The following is a 19,400-nucleotide window of genomic DNA, read 5'->3' on the forward strand; positions in this document are numbered from 1 at the left end:
CTACAGAAGCTCTTCCAGTGTTTTGGCTGCCAGATAAGAGTTCTGCGGAGAAACCTCCACTCTTCAGGCATCACGCAGCACCCTCTCCACCTATCAGAGGAGCTGCAGGCTTCTCCATGTCATCACCCTGGTCCCCGCACCTCCACCTGTCAGATGGCTGCCTGGAACAGGAAACCAAGACACCTTCCCTGTCCACACCTCACAGCTCCAGAGCCAAGAGAGCCTCCTTCTGCTGACTGCCTAATACACAGATGAGGGCCCTGTCCTCCTTATCACAGCACATTCCAGCTTCTGCCAGAGGACGGGAGGGAAGACACACAGAAGGAAACTCTCTGCCACCTGATATATACAGCTTAAAGCTGGATTGTCACCATAAAAATCAAATTTCAACAGTTGCCAACTGGTCTGAGTGTATTAAGTGGTAAAGATGCTAATCCTGCATTCAAAACTTTTTCTGCTGTTATGGTTTGAAGTTATCACATACTTAAGGAGCACTGGCCCTTTAATAGTCAGTGCCAAACAGTTGCATGCTGGGAGTTCTTTTTATCTATAATATATTCCTCCTCTTCCATTTATTTCTCTGCCTAGCTGCTTATCTAAAACACAATCCTCTGCTCACTTGTGTTTACAAGCAAGGCTGAGGTGACTCCGCGATTGGAGGAGAAAAGAAAAATAAGTAAAGGGCAGAAATGACATCAGGATTTAGCCTCAAACTGTGGGCAAAAGACATGGTTCCCACCAGGAACAGAATTCTCTTCATTTACTATATAAAAACCACTGAAAACCACTCAAAACGTGGACAGTATAATACATGTGGTATGTAAGTAGATCAAGTATTTATCTACTTATATATGTGTTTTTTTCCCTGGCATAGTATGGCTAATCCTACTGCTTTAGAGTGAATGTCAAGATAAAAAAAAAGATACTTACCTAAGGATGGGGAAGGCTCTGGGTCCTAAAGAGCCTTCCCGTTCCTCTCCTGGTCCCCTCGTTCCAGCGCTGGCTCCCCCTTAGCAGTATTCTGTGCCACCGCAGGAGGCTTCGGAAGTTTTCGAGCGTCCAAGTACTCATGAAGACGGGAAGCCCCCAAAGATCTCAGAAGCCTCCAGTCCCGTGGCGGCAGATTGGAACGAGGTGAGTGCACTGGAACGAGTGGACCGTGTGAGGAACAGGAAAGCTCTATAGGACCCAGAGCCTTCCCTCTCCATAGGCAGGGCCAGCCCGCTCATGATTCCAAATTTCCAAGTGAGGCGACTTCCTCAGGTGGCAGAAGTCAGAAGTCTGGGGGCAGCACCAGGCAGAAACAGGAACTGAAGAGAGTGCCAGGCCAACCTTTACTAAGGGCAAGTCCGGGCAACTGTACCTAGCTACCAATACTGGGGGCACCTATACCTGACTACCTACCTACGCTGAGAGTGTTTTTTGGGGGGCTAATGGGGAAGGGGGAGGGGTTGTCATCCTTACAAGTTTGCTTCAGGCAGGAAAAAGTCTAGAACTGGTCCTGTCCATAGGTGAGGTTTTTTTGTTTTGTTTTTTTTATTCCATTGACATTGGCTTTAAAGGAAACCCGTAGCTCCCAGCTGTTCCTTTTTCAGAGGGGACAGTCCCTCTTTTGGAACTAACTCCCTCTGTCCCTCTTTCAGGACTCATCTACAGACCTATGTTAACGTGTTTGTTTTGTGTTTTGTTTTTTTTCAACTGACAAAAATGTGTTTTTTAGACTCTAAACATCATTTCTATAATTTAAGTTGATTTATTTCTTATTTTCAAATGTTAAAATAAGACAGAACTAATGATGACAGAGAGGACCAGTGTGATTTGTATTATAAAACTGTGTCTTTTGCTTCTGAATTCTTTCTGGTATCAGTGTCTAGGGGTGTGGTGGAGGTGTGGTTAGAGGCATGGTTAGTGTCCCTCTTTCTTATCTCAAAAAGTTGGGAGGTATGGGAAACCCAAGACTATATGGCAGCATTTATACTTACCTGGGGCTTTTTCCAGCTCCATGTACTCCATTGTCTCCCTCGTTGTCCTGGCGGCTTCCTTCATTAACAATAACATGACTGGAGCCTATTATTGGCAAAGATTGGAGCCACTCGGGAGGATGGCGAGGGAGGCAACAGATTACATGGGGCTGGAGAAAGGCCCAGTTAAGTATAAATTTTGCCGTACGTGCTGTCTCTGTCACACTTTAACCATTTTAGCGGAATGGATGTGACTGTCACGTCCAATGGGCTGCTGCTCACGCCCGTGCGCTCCCGTGCCGCCCCCCGTTAGCCCGGAGATCAAAGAATGGGAACATAGTTCACATTCGTTGATCTAAGTCCCCAGAAGAAAGACCTTGTCAGAAGCCGCAGTCTTTCTGAGAAAAAAAAAGTTTCCCGTCCTCTCTATACTTCCCGGAAGCGAGAGCGTTCGCTTTCAGGAGTAAAAAAAAAAATCCATCTTGTGGCCAAATAGCAAAACTACATCCACATACATTTTTTTAATTAAATAAACACACATTATTGCATTTAAAATTAACTGTTTACCTCCCACACCCAAAATTACCCAAATAAAAATACAATAAAAAAAACAAAACAAAAAACATAAATAGTTAGCTAAGGGTCTGAACTTTTTTCATATGCATGTGAAGAGGGTGTATTACTAATATTTTTAAAATTATAAGCTCTGTGATGGATGCAAAACTGAAAAAATGCACCTTTATTTCCAAATAGAATATTGGCACCATACATTGTGATAGGGATATAATTTAAATGGAGTAATAATCGGGACAAATGGGCAAATAAATTACATACGTTTTAATTATGGTAGCATGTATTATTTTAAAGCTATAATGGCTGAAAACTGAGAAATAATGAATTGTTTCAATTTGTAATATTCCTGTTAAAATGCATTTAGAAAAAAATAATTGTTAGCAAAATGTACCACCCAAAGAAAGCCTAATTAGTGGCAGACAAAACAAGATATAGATCAATTCATTGTGAGAAGTAGTGATAAAGTTATTGGCGAATGAATGGGAGGTGAAAGTTGCTTAGATGCATAAAGTGGTTAAAGAGGACCTGTAGTGACAGTCAATAACTTAATAAATAAAATCTGTTTACTTTTCACAATATTAATTTATGAATTATTTAGTCAGTATTTGACCATTGTAAAAAAAGTCCTAACCCTGATTTATATCCTGAAATATATCACTGGTGGCGACATCTTTTATCCTTTCAAGTAATCTCTGTGAAATGTTTTTTTACTAGAAGTTCCACAGCCAGTGCAAAATATACCTGGTCTCCCAGAATGCTTGTGGGGGGGCGAACGGCTAAACAAGGCTAGACAACCTAGGCTAAATATCACTGGGAGGGCGGGACTACATATCAATATACAGCAATATAGAGCTATATGAAGTATTTGTGATGCTGAAACCAGAAGTATTACCATAAAAGTGGGTATCCTAAATAATTTACTGCATTCTACTATATGTCACAACAGGGCCTCTTTAATCCATTAGCAGCTTCAAATGATATGTTTCATTTGAAAGCTGCTGATGCAGTGTGAGCCTCTGTCAGCATAGCTGGATAGGCTGCCAAAGGAGCAGGTGGCAAGAAGCAGTTGCATTTACCTATTCTTCTCTTCCTCCACCGGCGGCTCTGAACTTCCGGCAGGACTTCTGGGTCCCGATCACTTCCAAGCACATGATGTGACATGTGATCGGGTCCAGTGCCACCTGGTGGTGGAAGAGGGCTGATGGAAGAGATGGAAGTGACTCTTCCACCACCGGGTGGCGCTGTAATGCTGACACAGTCTCCTGGATCCTGGTCACATGTCATATCATGTGATCCGAACCACAAAGACATGTCGGGGTTACATCGATGCTGCTCAGGGCAGCATTAATTGTGTATGTGTACAAATCTCCTTCTTCATTCCTGCAACCCAACAGCTGGAGGAAGAAACAGCTGCCTTGTGTCTGTCTGTGATTTCACAAGACTCTTTATCTGTGATTTTCTGCTCAGCAGATACTGCGTGTGTCTCTGCAAACAACAATCCTTCTAATCTGTAGATAACAGGCTGAGATAAGATCTCATACACACGCCCTACAGATGTAGCCCCTCAGAGACTACAGATGTCGCCAGTCTCCCTCAGCAACTCCATTTCTCCTCAATCAGGACAGTAGTGCCACTTCCTTCCTTCTGCTGTGCAAGTCAAATAATACACTGCTGCTCTCCTGCCTCCCCCTCCTCACTCACTGTCAGACTCCTCACACAGCACAACAAGCTGCTTTTCCCCAATGATGCTCTCCTGCCTCCCTCCTCCTCACTCACTGCCAGACTCCCCACACCGCACAACAAGCTGCTTTTCCCCAATGATTCCCTTCCCCCCCTCACTCACTTTCCGACTCCTTACACAGCACAATAAGTTGATTTTCCCCTATGCTGCTCTCCTCCCTCCCCCCTCCTTACTCACTGTCAGACTCCTCACACAGCACAACAAGCCACTTTTCCCCAATGATGCTCTCCTGCCTCCCCCCTCCTTACTCACTGTCAGACTCCTCACACAGCACAACAAGCTGCTTTTCTCCAATGATGCTCTCCTACCTCCCCCCTACTCACTCACTGTCAGACTCCTCACACAGCACAACAAGCTGCTTTCCCCAATGATGCTCTCCTGCCTCCTCCCTCCTCACTCACTGTCAGACTCCTCACACAGCACAACAAGCCGCTTTTCCCCAATCATGCTCTCCTGCCTCCCCCCTCCTCACTCGCTGTCAGACTCCTCACACAGCACAACAAGCTGCTTCTACCCAATGATTCCCCCCCCCCCCTCAATCACTGTCAGACTCCTCACACAGCACAACAAGCTGCTTTTCTCCAATGATGACCTCTTCACCTCGCTCTGCTCTCGCTTCTCCTCCTACTCTGACTTCATGCTGTAAGTGTAAACACACAGTACAAACATGCTGCTCCTGTAATCTGTGCCGCCTGATGCAAGTGTTTCACCTTGCTTCATCAGAGAACCGGCCCTGATTATAAGTTGGCAATGCACAGAGGGCTTGATTCACTAAACCTTGATAACTTATATCATGGCTGTGCTATCGTTTGTGCACGCATTTTTGCATGCACGCGAAGATGCTAGCGCAGCCGTGATATGAGTTATCACGATTAGTGAATAAAGCCCAGAGTGTGAATCGAGTCTAAAACACAAAATACAGTGTTTTACCTACCCTTTACTTTTTTACCGAATGTGAATTGGCACTGGGACCCACTAGGGCATTTTTGGGAGCGTTTTTGGATTGCCAACAATCGCCGGTTATTTCAAAAACAGCTTTGCCAATGTATTTAAATGGAACTGAACCCACTAGTGCAATTGGAATTACGGTTAATCGCAATCGCAGGACATGCAGCATTTTGAGTGCTCAATGTTAAGTATAGAAGCGATGTAAAATCACTTTGAAAAGCAATTTTGCAGCAATTTGGGGGCCGAGCGATTTGAATTTTAAATAAAGTTAATTGAACTTCCCGGGTTTCTTAATGGCCGGCTTCTATCCGTAGCCCCTCCCCCTAGCAGAAGAGGTCACAGGCGCTTCTCTGATTGGTCCTAGAGACATACCTATGACCTCTTCCATTAGGGGGAGGGGCTACAGACAGAAACCCCTCCCCTATTTGTAAATAAAGTTTATTATATTTACCATGTGTCCCAATGTCCGGCTTCTGTCCGTAACCCCTCCCCCTAATTGAAGAGGTCATAGGTGTGTCTCTAGGGCCAATCAGAGAAGCGCACGTGACCTTTTCGGCTAGGGGGAGGGGCTACAGACAGAAGCCGGCCATTGGGAAACCCGGTAAGTATAATAAGCTTTATTTAAAAATAAAAATGAAACGCTAATTGCAAACGCTGTACATTTTACTGTACAGCGCTTCAAAATGGAGTGAAACGCGATCACAATAGCCCTAGCAATCACTGCACACAGCGCTGCAGAGATTCCTAGTGGGTTCCAACCCTCAGTGAATTAACAGCTATAGACACAAACCACTGTTTGACCATCATCATCCCACCAGCACTGTCCCATCATTTTATACAGCCTGGCAGAGGCGTATCTACAGGGGTGCAGGGATGGCATGCGCCATGGGCGCCTCTTACTGGAGGCACTGCTCTATAGCATCTGTGGTGTTCTCCATACAGATACTAGTTTTTATCTGGAAGACATTCTGCTGCCTGGTTACTTCTTTTAGTGGAGCAAGCTGCCTGTTATTTGGGGGATTTACATAGGCTGACCTATTGTGATACCCCATTCTTACAGGCCATGCTTCACTTCAACTTGCACACAACCAATTAAACCAAGACTACAGTGTTTGCCATGGGCGCAGTTTTCCCTAGATACGCTTCTGCAGCCTGGCCATGAGCTGGAGGAGATCTCCATACCTGAGAGTTAGAAAAACCCATCCGAACGATGCATTACAACATAGCCAGATCTGGATCCCCGTGCTGTAAATTGTTTTCACCTGGTCAGTCGTTGTTTAGGAATTAAGTGACATTGACAAACACCCCCTTGTTTTAAATTACTCAGACATGAAGAGGGGCATTTTGGAGTTGACTGTACTATTCCTGACCCCAGTAATTATCTATTTAATCCCTTCCAGTGAGGAGGGGGGAGTATCTGTGGATGGAAGCTTTAACCCTCTCTGTTCCCACAAGACAGTCCCTCATTAGTACTATCATGTCTCTACCTCTACCCATGCCATACGCGAAGGGTTACATTCTGGGGGAAACTCAGTAACCTATGTTGGTCTAGTACAACTATATTAATGGCAGCTATAAAACAAACAAAAACACAACCAGATTTCACTGCTATAAAAGGTCAACAGCAGAAAGCCCCGACTTTAAGCAGGTAGAAGACTTCTAAGCTTCAAGATTATAATGTGTGTGAACTTACAGGTCCATGGAGGCCGCCATCTTGTCTCCAGATGTCTCCAGGAGATGCGCATCAGTGGGATCGCACACAATAAAAGAGAGTTAGCCTTGATCACAGCATGCCCATATTACTTTACCTAACGATTTGAGGCACAACACTTAGGTGGACTTTAAAAGTGGAACTGCAATCAAACTTTTCCTTATAACTTTGGAACAAATTTCAAGAACAAACTATTTCCCAGTTACCCAGTCCCAAAGAAAGCAGGTGCTGTGGACCTCCACGACTTCAGACCAATTGTCCTCCTAACCTCAAATGTTATGGAGCTCTTTGTAAGACTGGTCCTGTCACACCTGAAATTCACCACCAATGTCCGAACTGACTCTCTCCAGATCGCCCGCAGAACAAAACAGGTCCATAGACGATGCCATTAACATAAGTTTGGAGCACATCCTGTCCCATCTGGAAAAAACTGACACATATGCCAGGATTATCCACTTCAGCTCTGCCTTCAACACTATCAACCCCAACACCCTCTACGACAAAATGATACATCTCAACGTGCACCCTACCCTCTGCGTGTGGTTGTAGGACTTCCTTACAAACAGGTCCCAAATGGGGAAGCTTGGCACTCTTGCCTCGCGAGTGCAATCCACCAACAGGGGTCCTCTGAAGTATGTGTCTGTTCTCACTATACACAAACTTCTGCTCCTTACAGGATGACTCTGTCAAGGTGATCAAGTTTGTGGACGAAACCACCATCATAGGCATCTTAGACAGGAGCAGCGAGCAAGCTTACTGCCAGGAGGATGAGAAGATCTGCATCTGGTGTAGGGAAAATAAGCTTGTCCTCAACTCGTCAAAAACTGTTGAACTGACCATTGACTTCAGGCATAACCATCCTGAACTCCCCCCACTTCTCATTGAGGGCTCCAAGGCTCCGAGGTCACCAAAGTTCCGAAAGCTCGCCTTCTAGGGCCCAACATCTCCAGTGACTTAAGGTGAGAAGAATAAAATGCCAAAATAACACAGGAAAAAGGCCCAACTTCCTGTGGCAACTGAAAAACGTAGGCATGTCTCGGACCCTCTCGACTACTAGGTACTACAGGGGCGATCTGGGAGCAGTACATGGAGCCATGGAGGGCACTACAGACTACAAGGGCAATAGAGAGTCCTGCAGAGCATTATGGAGGGCACCCCAAGCTGCCATGGCATCAGAGGAAACCCTGCCCTCATAGGTAGGGCCCGTGTAGGGGAAACAGAGCATAACTGGAATGGGGGAAAATCCAAGGTCTGCCCTGGGGTGCTACAGGAGACTATCTAAGGATATATAGGGGGCAATCAAGAGTCCTATAAAAAGCAATAAAGATGGTATTAGAGGGCACTACTATAATGGGGGGGGGGGGAAGAGATAAAACACAGCTGGAATGGGGCAGTGCCAAGTCCACTCTGGGTCCATTGACCAACATTACCAATCAAAGCCCATTTCATATTTGTATCCTGAGAAATCTCCTCACCAGTTATAAACAGACTGAATTAGATGCAGCCAGGAACATGCAACATTTGCAGCAGCATTTAGCACGTCTGCTTTCAGAATCCATGAAAATGTTATGGGCCCCATATGAAATACATTTCAGGGCCTCTCTTTTGCCGCCTTAAAAAGAAAAAATTCTGCACCTCAAAGTTTGTGACCCAGTCCCAGAGGCCTACCTGATCCTCCCTGCCTGCAGCCCTGTCATGCCACACCTTGCAGGAGGTCTGAGGACCACACCAAGCATGCCACACCTTGCAGGAGGTCTGAAGACCACACCAAGCATGCCACACCTTGCAGGAAGTCTGAGGACCACACCAAGCAGGCCACGCCTTGCAGGAGGTCTGAAGACCACACCAAGCAGGCCACACCTTGCAGGAGGTCTGAAGACCACACCAAGCATGCCACACCTTGCAGGAGGTCTGAAGACCACACCAAGCATGCCACACCTTGCAGGAAGTCTGAGGACCACACCAAGCAGGCCACACCTTGCAGGAGGTCTGAAGAGCACACCAAGCATGCCACACCTTGCAGGAGGTCTGAAGACCACACCATGCATGCCACACCTTGCAGGAGTTCTGAGGACCACACCAAGCATGTCACACCTTGCAGGAGGTCTGAAGACCACACCAAGCATGCCACACCTTGCAGGAGTTCTGAGGACCACACCAAGCATGTCACACCTTGCAGGAGGTCTGAAGACCACACCAAGCATGCCACACCTTGCAGGAGGTCTGAAGACCACACCAAGCATGCCACACCTTGCAGGAGGTCTGAGAACCACACCAAGCATGCCACACCTTGCAGGAAGTCTGAGGACCACACCAAGCATGCCACACATTGCAGGAGGTCTGAAGACCACACCAAGCATGCCACACCTTGCAGGAGGTCTGAGGACCACACCAAGCATGCCACACCTTGCAGGAGGTCTGAGGACCACACCAAGCATGCCACACCTTGCAGGAAGTCTGAGGACCACACCAAGCATGCCACACCTTGCAGGAGGTCTGAGGACCACACCAAGCATGCCACACCTTGCAGGAGGTCTGAGGACCACACAAAGCATGCCACACCTTGCAGGAGGTCTGAGGACCACACCAAGCATGCCACACCTTGCAGGAAGTCTTAGGACCACATCAAGCATGCCACACCTTGCAGGAGGTCTGAGGACCACACCAAGCATGCCACACCTTGCAGGAGGTCTGAAGACCACACCAAGCATGCCACACCTTGCAGGAGGTCTGAAGACCACACCAAACATGCCACACCTTGCAGGAGGTCTGAAGACCACACCAAGACCTTGCAGGAAGTCTTAGGACCACATCAAGCATGCCACACCTTGCAGGAGGTCTGAGGACCACACCAAGCATGCCACACCTGGCAGGAGGTCTGAGGACCACACCAAGCATGCCACACCTTGCAGGAAGATCTCCCTTCAGTCATCTATAGCTACCTAATAGCATGCCACACCTTGCAGGAGGTCTGTCTGAAGACCATACTAAGCATGCCACACCTTGCAGGAAGTCTGAAGACCACACCAAGCATGCCACACCTTGCAGGAGGTCTGAAGACCACTCCAAGCATGCCACACCTTGCAGGAAGTCTTAGGACCACACCAAGCATGCCACACCTTGCAGGAAGTCTGAGGACCACACCAAGCATGCCACACCTTGCAGGAGGTCTGAGGACCACACCAAGCATGCCACACCTTGCAGGAGGTCTGAAGACCACACCGAGCATGTCACACTGCATTCCACTGACCAGATCTCCCTTCAGTCATCTATAGCTACCTAATACTGAGGGTACTTCTCCCTTGCGGTGTGGTACAGTGGGTGTTTGCAAGTTCATGGAGGGGATAAGTCTAGGGTGCAAGGACATCTGTGCCTATAGGCTCCTGTAATGTAAATCCGGTCCTGGTGATAGGTCAGAATCAGAATCATTTTTATTTGCCGAACTCGATTGGGTCATTCCCGGAATTGAGTTTGACACTTACATAGCTCAGAGTAAAGCAGAAATATAGATAGGTGATGCCACAAAGCACGATTAACAACAAAGAGCAACAAAGAGCAGTGTACAACAAGACAGCAAGATACATTACAGAAGCAGAGTTTCACTAGACAGTTTAACAGTCTGTCGTGCTGCAGCCTTAAGGGGGGAAGAAAGTGTGTGTGTGTGTGGGGTGGGGAGGGGGTGCTGGAGATGGGAGGGCAAGGAGGAAGTTCAACAGGTTGACAAAAGAGGGAAAAAACGAGTTACTGTGCATTAAAGTTCTTATGGAGATGGCCCGAAACCTGCGGCCTGATAGTAGTCAACGGAAGAAGCGTCGTTAGCAATCCTCGATACTCTGGAGCGCAGTCTGGAGTTGTGAAGCAGGTCAAGTGAGGGGAGGAGTCTCCCGATGATCTTCTCCACCGATCTGATGACCCTCTGTTGTTTGTATCTGGTGGAGGAGCCGGCTTACCAGACCTTTAAGTTGCTCTCCTCAACGAAGCTTCTAATAAAACCTAACCTAGAGCAGAGCCTTCTGGTCCTCCTAGAACGTGGCCCGAAACACAGACGGCCATATTACAAGTTCTCTCCGCCCCGGGACAGGCGCACAGCTGGAGACCGGTCATAATTCTGCTCCTCCTCGATAGAGAAAGATGAGCGATACGGCTCGCTTACAATAAATTAGAAAAGAGACGTAAAACTACTAAGAATTTAAGTGCGTCTGTCTCCCATAAAACAGAACAGCCTAATGTATATAATATATATCGCTCGTGCAGCTGCACAAAAATAGAAAAAAAAGCAAATCCTACTGAATTCCCAATGCCTCCAATGAGAACCAGCTGAGCACCTAAGTATAGAGGAGGGCGAAATGAGGCCTCATTAGCACCAAGTCCTTGTGGGAAATGACCCAGGCGGATGGAGCGGAGCCCAGCAGATGGGGCGGAGGGCCGATGGAGCAGGCCAGCTTTTAAGCCTTCATTAGCTCGGCAGTCTTGGCATCTCTCCTGGATTCCAGACAGGTTAACGTGAAAAAGTCCTCCACTTGCTGCCGCGGCTCAATTGGATAAATATGTGCTCTTAAATGTCAGTGGAGAAGTAATGACTATGGGAAAATCTGGAGGAAATATGGAGTAGGGGAACAGGCCGAAAACCTTTGGGCACAGGCTTGGTGTTAGAAGGAGACTAAAGCCTTAAAGAAAACCTGTAACTGTAATTAAAAAAAAGTTCCCCTGGGGGGTACTCACCTCGGGTGGGGGAAGCCTCCTTTTCCAATCGAGGCTTCCCCGTCCTCTTGTATCCCACGGGGGTCTCGCTGTGCCCCTCCGAACAGGGGGATGTAAATATTTACCTTCCTGGCTCCAGCGCAGGCGCAGTATCAGCTCTCCGCTCAGAGATAGGCGGAAATAGCCAATCGCTGTTTGCTCGCTCTACTGCACAGGCGCAAGTCTCCTGTTCCTGCGTAGTAAAGCGGATCCGACAGAGATCAGCCATTTCTGCCTATCTCCGTGCTGAGAGCCGCAACCGCGCCCCCGCTGGAGCCAGGAAAGGTAAATATATCAAACCTTGTCATGCTTGTCGAGCGAGGATTGCGGGATGCTTCTGGGAGCCAGCGCTGGACTGACTGCAGCTACAGGGGAGGGGGAAGCCTCATTGGGACCCTGAGGCTCCTCCTCCTGAGGTGAGTACCCCCCAGGGGATGTTTTTTTGTTACAGAGTCTCTTCAATGATACCAAACATATGAAACAACAACAACGACAACAAACAACATTTGTAAAGCACATAAGAATGGCTCAGACCAGTATTTGGGTAAAGAGGAAGAATTCTTGTCCACAAATGCCAGGCTAAACAGGTGGCTTTTCCGTCTGGATTTAAATACCCCCCAAGGATGGGGCTGTCTTTACTGAGTGTGGTAGGGAATTCCAAAGGGTAGGGGCCGCATGACAGAAAGCTCTGTCTCCAAAGGTTTTGAGGAGCACTCTGGGAGTGACCAAGTTTATAGAACTTGCTGATTTGAGGTTGTGAGGTGTGGTGCAGTTTCAGCAAGTCCTTCATGTATCCAGGGCCCAAAATGTCAACAGTCCAATCTTGTAGAGTATTTTACATTTTACAGGTAGCCTCTAGCCAGTGCAGTGATCGAAGAATCAGTGTAATGTCACAGTGGTGAGGCTGGTTTGCACCCTAAGCATATTGCATCCAAGGCCAGGACAAGGTTCTCTAGCAGATTCCAAAGGACAACCCCCTCCCTAAGTTAGATAGGTAGCCCTTTGTGGCCTCAGTATTAGGTATTAAGTATAGTTAGCCAGTATGAGGAAGCCCCCTCCCCAAGTTAGATAGCCAGATGAGGCTCCAGTATTAGGCAGCCCCCCTCCCAATTTAGACATCCAGATGTTCCCTAGTATTAGGCTGCCCCCTCCACAAGTTAGATAACCAGATGTCCCCACTAGAGGGAGACAAAGAGGAAATGCTGGTGCCTCCTCAACCTCTGACTTGGCCCTGATTGCATCTGTGTGGCTAAACACATCATGTAGCCAGCTAAATGCAGGAATGTGTAAAAATATTCTGCTTTCCCCAAGTGCTGCTTATATTTCACAGTAGTTTCTGATGTTTACTTCTACTGGTCGCAGCTCCTACCCCATTTGTCAGGCAAAGTTTGTTCTGTCAGGACATAGAGTCATATCACACTGTTGGGCAGTCTATAGCTAGGTTTAAAATTTCATAGTACACCGATGGATGTAATACCCTGTTTATCCTGCAGGTGGAGCTGCAGGTAAAGTGCGAAATTGCCGGTGATGGCACTATAAGGCTGGTATTGGACCAAGGTCGTTATTCATCATGATGCGAATTAGCTGCGGAGAGTTTGCTGGCCTCGGTACCATTCCTATGAAACGCTCTATTTTGTATTGTTATATGAGCAGTTTTTCTTTGAACGCAGTGGAGAAGATGCAATTAAATCTGGGCAGATACCCTCCATAATTACTGCCAGGACTTGTGACATTCTGACCCAGAAGTGTTCGGAAACAGTGAACTAAACGCGATCCAAACCAAGACGCTGGTGCTGGGCGCGCTTTCTATGGGAAAATCGTCTACTGAAAATGTTACCATTATGACTAGAGAAGAAGTGTGATACATCGCACAACTTTCCAGACTATAAATACCGCCACTGCCTACACACGCCAGAAAAACCGCCATTGAAGTGAGAGCAACATGGAGGATCCCATCTTTATTAAGTAGTGATGAGCAGAAATTTTGCCTAATCTTAACTTCGTATCGTAATTCGAAGTTACGATAAAAAATCATAATGCGAAATTTCAGGAAAAATCGTAATTCATTTTGTTTGGAAATATAATCAGGAGCTGTAATTTCTCAATTTCATGTAATTTTTTTGCGTAATTTCGTGCCGGCTTTAGCGGTTAATAGCAAAGTCCCCCAGACATGCCATTGTCACAGAAATTGCTAGGTATGTTAAAGGGAAGATCTGCGGTAAAATAAAAAAAAATAAAAATCCAAATCCACTGACCTGGGGCTTCCTCCAGCCCGTGGCAGACAGGACGTGCCCTCGGCGCCGCTCCGCAGGCCCGACCTGGCCAGGCCGGCTGCCAGGTCAGGGTCTTCTGCACTCCAACGTGCACCTCAAGAGGGCGCTCTGACGTCATCTGACGTCCTCCGGGCTGTACTGCGCAGTAGTTCTGCGCCTGCGCAGTACAGCCCGAATGACGTCGGATGACGTCAGCGCGCCCCCGTGAGGCGCATTTTGGAGCACAGAACAGATTTTTTTATGTATTTAATCTGGTTTTTTTTTAAACAAATTTTACAATTTTTTTTTTTTTTTTTATAGAAAGACCGCCCTCCGTCCCCCTGCCAGCCAATCACTGTGATCAGCTGTCATAGGCATCAGCCCACGACAGCCGATCGCTCCTGTGGGTCCCAGGGGGACAGCCGTGTCACACGGCTGTCCCCAGTACAGCGCTGCCGTAGATTGCCAGGACTTCACGCCAATTGACATGGAGCGGTCGTTTAGTAGTTGATGGCCCCCAAAGCTACTTCTGGGTCGGGAGGGTCGGTGAGCAGTGTGCAAGCACTGCCCGGCATTGCACGTCCTTGATGGCAGGCCGCCAGTTTTTAAAAACGCTGGTTTTGTTGCATAATATTCATAGACGCATCAAAAACGCACATAATGAAAGTCAATGGGAATGCAATGGTATGCGTTTTTCATGTGTTTTTATTTGCGTTTTTTCCCCAAAACATTTTTTATGCTGTATTTCCACTTCCTAATGTCGTCCAAGTGATTTGCATAAATGCAAATATAAAAACGCACATTTTGTATATGCGAACCACAAACATATTAAAATGCATGCAAAACGCATTGCAAATGCACCAAAACCCGCACACAACATTTCATGCTACGTTATGTGTGCACCCAGCCTAACATATGTATCAATTTTGGTGACAATAGCATGTAGGAGGGGTTTTGCTATTAACCATTAAAGTTGGCACAAAATCACACAAAAATTATGCAAAATTACGGCTCCTGATTACGTTTACAGACTAAGCGAATTATGAATGTGAAATTACAAATGGATTACACTAAATCACTAAATTAATTGAATGTCCAAATGGCCATATTAGCTAAAACGTACACGGAATTTCATGTAATCATAATTAGCAGATTTGTGGTTCTTGCACTGATCCTTAGGCTTCACCTGCAGCCCCTGCCCCCGCAGGGGGACCCGGGGCCCCTCTGGGGCCCACTCAGGGCCGTTTTGGGAGGGCATGGAGGGGAGACATCCCCCCCCTTCCTCACCTCGGGCTATCCCCTCTGCGCTCCCCTCCTGCATCTATTATGGGAAGCAGCGGTGGCAGCTATAAATACCTCCATTCACCACGGAAGTCTCTGATCTGTAAGGGCATCATGCTACTTCCTCTTTTAACAGGAAGTAGTGTGAAGCCCTTACAGATTGGAGACTTCTGGCGGTGAATGGAGGTATGTAGAGCTGCCACCGCTGCTGCTGCCAATAATAGATGCAGGAGGGGAGCACAGAGGGGAGAGCCCAAGGTGAGGGAGGGGAGGGTTGTCCCCCCTCCCTGCCGATGTGTAATGCTCTCCCCTCATGCTGCGACCCCTCCTGCCCCCCCAAGGGGATGCAGGGGATCGCATCCCTACTTGATCAGTCTACCAGCGGCAATCTCTGTTAGGAGACTGTTAAGCAGCCCATACACTCAGCCGATTTTCTGGCCGACCGATTGATTCCAAATCGGTTGGCCAATCGACCGATCGACGGCCGATTTCGATCGATTTCGATGGATTTCCATCGAACTTGCAGGGTGGAAAATTTAGGTCGATCTGATGAGATTGCTTATCAGTTTGCATTGGCCTTAATGGAAATCTGATGGCAAAAAAATGCCATCAGATCGAATTTCAATAGATTTCAAACTGAAATCTATTGGAATTCTATCCTGGTAAAAAATGTTCTAAAAACGCATCAGATAGATCATCAGATGCATTTCTTATCTATCTGCTGCCAATCTGACGAGTGTATGGGCACCGACTGTAACACCGCCGTCTATTTACATTGTACGGTGCTGCGATCTACGGCAGCGCTGTACTGGGGACAGCGGTTTCACTTGACTGTCCGCTGGAGAGGCTCACAGAGCGATCGCTGTCATTGGCTGTTGGAGGGAGGGGAAAAAAATAGTTAGTTTTATTTAAAAAAAAAAAAAAAAAGGACTAATAAATTATTTTTTTTTAAAAGTAAACCCTGCAGCAGCGATCAGAGTTTTGCACAGGTGATATTACCGCGATTAGGGCGGTAAAATCCCTGCTCACACTTCCGCGATTCAGAACTATTGCGATCAGCGCTTTATTAAGCACCGTAACTCAATCGCTCCAGAACTGTGGCAAAATGCTGCATGTCACGCGTTTTGCGATTGGCGCTAATCCCAAATCGCCCGTGATTGGCGCCAATCACGGCAGCGAGATCACTGCCATATACTTTCTATTGCGCTAGCGCTTTAAAAAGTGCTGGCGCTTTGGCGATTAGCGGGAATCACCCTCTAATCGCTCAAGTGCGAACGGGCCCTCACCATGCATGTATTTTCTGCTCTGAGGGCTCGTTCACATATAGGGCGTTTTGGGGGTTTTATCAAGCGCAGGTGATTTTCAAAATCTCCCACAAAACGCTTGTGCAGTGAATCTCTATGGACAGATTCATATCAGCGTGGTTCGTGCGCTGTGCGTGCAGCAAAGCGGTGTCTGTACCATTTTTGGGGCGATTTTGGTCTAATGGAAGGTATAGAAAGCACGCTAAACGCTAACAAAATTGCTTTATGCGGCGATTGCGTTTGCATTTTTAAGAATAAATACATTGTATTTATTATTTTCTGGGTCAAAGAGCTCACTTCCTGACTTGCGTCAGGAAGTGAAAAAAACGGAATTGCTGTTCAAAAACGCTTTGCAGTGGAGGGCCGAGGGGGGGGGGGGGGGGGGGACAGCCACAAAAATCACAAAATGCTTGCGTTTGCGATTTTAGATGTGAACAGAGACTTAAGGTGGCCATGTATTAGAAGATTATGGGCAGATTCGACCAAGAGACAAATTTATCTCTAATCGAATCTGATTAGAGATAAATTTGTCTCTTGGTCGAATCTGCCCATACACTACAGGCCGATTACCGTCCGATTTCAGCATGAAATCATCAGGGAATTGGCTGAGCCGCCGCGTCCAACCGGCCGCTGCCCCCAAAATGTATAAATGTATGTAGTGTGTGCATTTATATGTTACCTGTCCTGTAGCAGCTCGCCGGGTCCATCCGTCCATCTCGTCGGGTAACAGCCGCATGCACGGTAGCAGCACATAGCGCCTGACATCAGCACTATGCGCCTTCGTGACGTCAGACCGCCGCCGGCGTGTAGGCAGAACCCGGAGATGGACGGAAACCGCGCGGAGGCTGACACTGGACAGGTAATGTATAAATGGACACACACTACATACATTTATACATTGCGTCAGCAACAGCGGGAGTTTCGTCGTCTCGTTGCTCATAAATTGGCTGCCCTACTGCCGCGCACCTAACCAACCAACTTCGGCCCGACACCTTGCAGCATGCGTGATCGACCGTGCGGCCAATTTTGGTCCCGAAATTGGTCGCTTTGTCGGTCGGGTATGCACTTGGCAGCACCAATTTTCATCCAATTTGATTATAATAATTGAATTGGATGGTCGATTGGTTGGTTGGTCGGCTAATGTATGGCCACCTATACAAAGTTTTCCTGCAGGCCAAAAAAAATCTGCCACCCCTAATCCCTGGGCCTTCAGGAGTGGCGTATAGATAATGACATCCACTGTCTGTATCTCTGGAAGACAGAAGGGAAAACATTGATTGTTTGTATTGTGGTTCCAGAGGCCAAGTGGGAGTGTGCCACTAACTGCCCCCTGGGGTGGATGGAATCATTGGCTGTGACCCCTTCCCTCCCTCCATCAGACAAAGCTGCTCTCCTGACATCATAAATTACCCCCTACCATGCCCTCTGTTTGTTCTGTTTACTGGGATTGCTTAACCTGAGTGATGCCGGGGTATAAATCAGAGCCTAGGTCATTCATCTCAGAAGCAGTCATGCCTGCAGTAACTGCCCCCTTCCCCTCTTCATCCAGGGACATGCCATCAGAGGCCAGCAGAGGTATGGTGACAAAGTCCTGCTGGAGGCACTCTACCAGTCATTAGGCAGTGCTGTACCTGAGCCAAAATTATTATTATGGACAATAAAGGTCTGATTTTTCCGAACCAATTGTCAATCAAACCGGTCGTTTGAACGACAGTTGGATGTGTGTACGTTTGATCGTTAGACTGATAGCAACAGTTTTGACTGATCCGCTCGGTGGATCCGTGGACTAACTGTCGTTCAAACAACAGTTAGGTCTGTACATGTGTATAAACATATGTTTGAAAGTCTTGTTTGATCAGTTATTGAATCTAGTCCATTGTTCTATCCAGTCCAGGGCAGTTTCTAGGCTAAAATGCACCCAGGGCGAGGGTGTAAAAATTGCACTCCCCCCCCCCCCCTGCCTGCAACCAGACCTGGCTAACCGATACTGCAGGCACCTGTAGGTGCCTGCAGTATCGGTTAGCCAGGTCTGGTTGCACTCAGTATAGGTCCCCCCAGTATAGGTAGCCAGGAATAGGTACCCCAGTATAGGTAACCAGCTATAGCTCTGTCCTTGGTCCCCTCCTCTTTTCCATCTACATGCACGGTCTTGGTGACTTAATCAACTCATTCGGGTTTCAATACCACCTGTATGCAGACGATACGCAACTGGACCTCTCGGACCCAGACCTTAACTCCCTCCTCAAATGTGTTCCTGACTGCTTGTCTGCTATATCCTCTTTCATGTCCTCTCGCTTCCTAAAACTTAATATGAGTAAAACGGAACGAATAATTTTTCCACCGTCTCTGGCCACCTCTCTGCCTGAAGTAACAATAAATGTTAATAACACTCCCATAACCTCAGTTCCCAAAGCACAGTGCTTGGGGGTAATATTCGATTCTTCTCTCTCTTTTATTCCTCATCTTAACTCCATAACCAGCTTCTGCCATCTCCAACTCAAAAATATATCTCGCATCCGTCCCTTTCTCACTCAAGACACAACCAAAATGTTAAAACATGCTCTTATAATTTCTCGTCTGGACTACTGCAACGTACTACTTTGTGGACTACCTTCTAACAGACTGGCCCCGCTCCGGTCGGTACTGAACTACCCAGATAATCCAAACTTTTTCCACTATCCGAACTTTGAATAGCAATTCGGATATTATTTAAAATCCGAACAGACTATCCGAGCAAACTCGGATTTTCCATCTGAAATCCATAATCCGGGCGGATAGTTAGCTCAGATATCCGAGCAGAAGCCAAAATCACCTTCAATAGCAAAAATCCCTTTTGAAGGCATCCAGGCCGAGAGAGAGAGAGAGAGAACTCCGAAAGCGGTTTTTGAC

At 47.2% G+C, this 19,400-nt stretch overlaps 1 protein-coding gene across 1 annotated transcript in view; it reads right to left on the bottom strand.

The window, feature by feature from the left end:
- HAND1 (heart and neural crest derivatives expressed 1) overlaps positions 1-19,400 on the bottom strand; it is a 326,296-nt gene that overhangs the window by 273,622 nt on the left and 33,274 nt on the right. The gene's annotated exons all lie outside the window — the stretch shown is intronic.

The sequence above is a fragment of the Hyperolius riggenbachi genome, chromosome 3, assembly GCF_040937935.1.
Source record: "Hyperolius riggenbachi isolate aHypRig1 chromosome 3, aHypRig1.pri, whole genome shotgun sequence".
Taxonomy (NCBI): Eukaryota; Metazoa; Chordata; class Amphibia; order Anura; family Hyperoliidae; genus Hyperolius; species Hyperolius riggenbachi.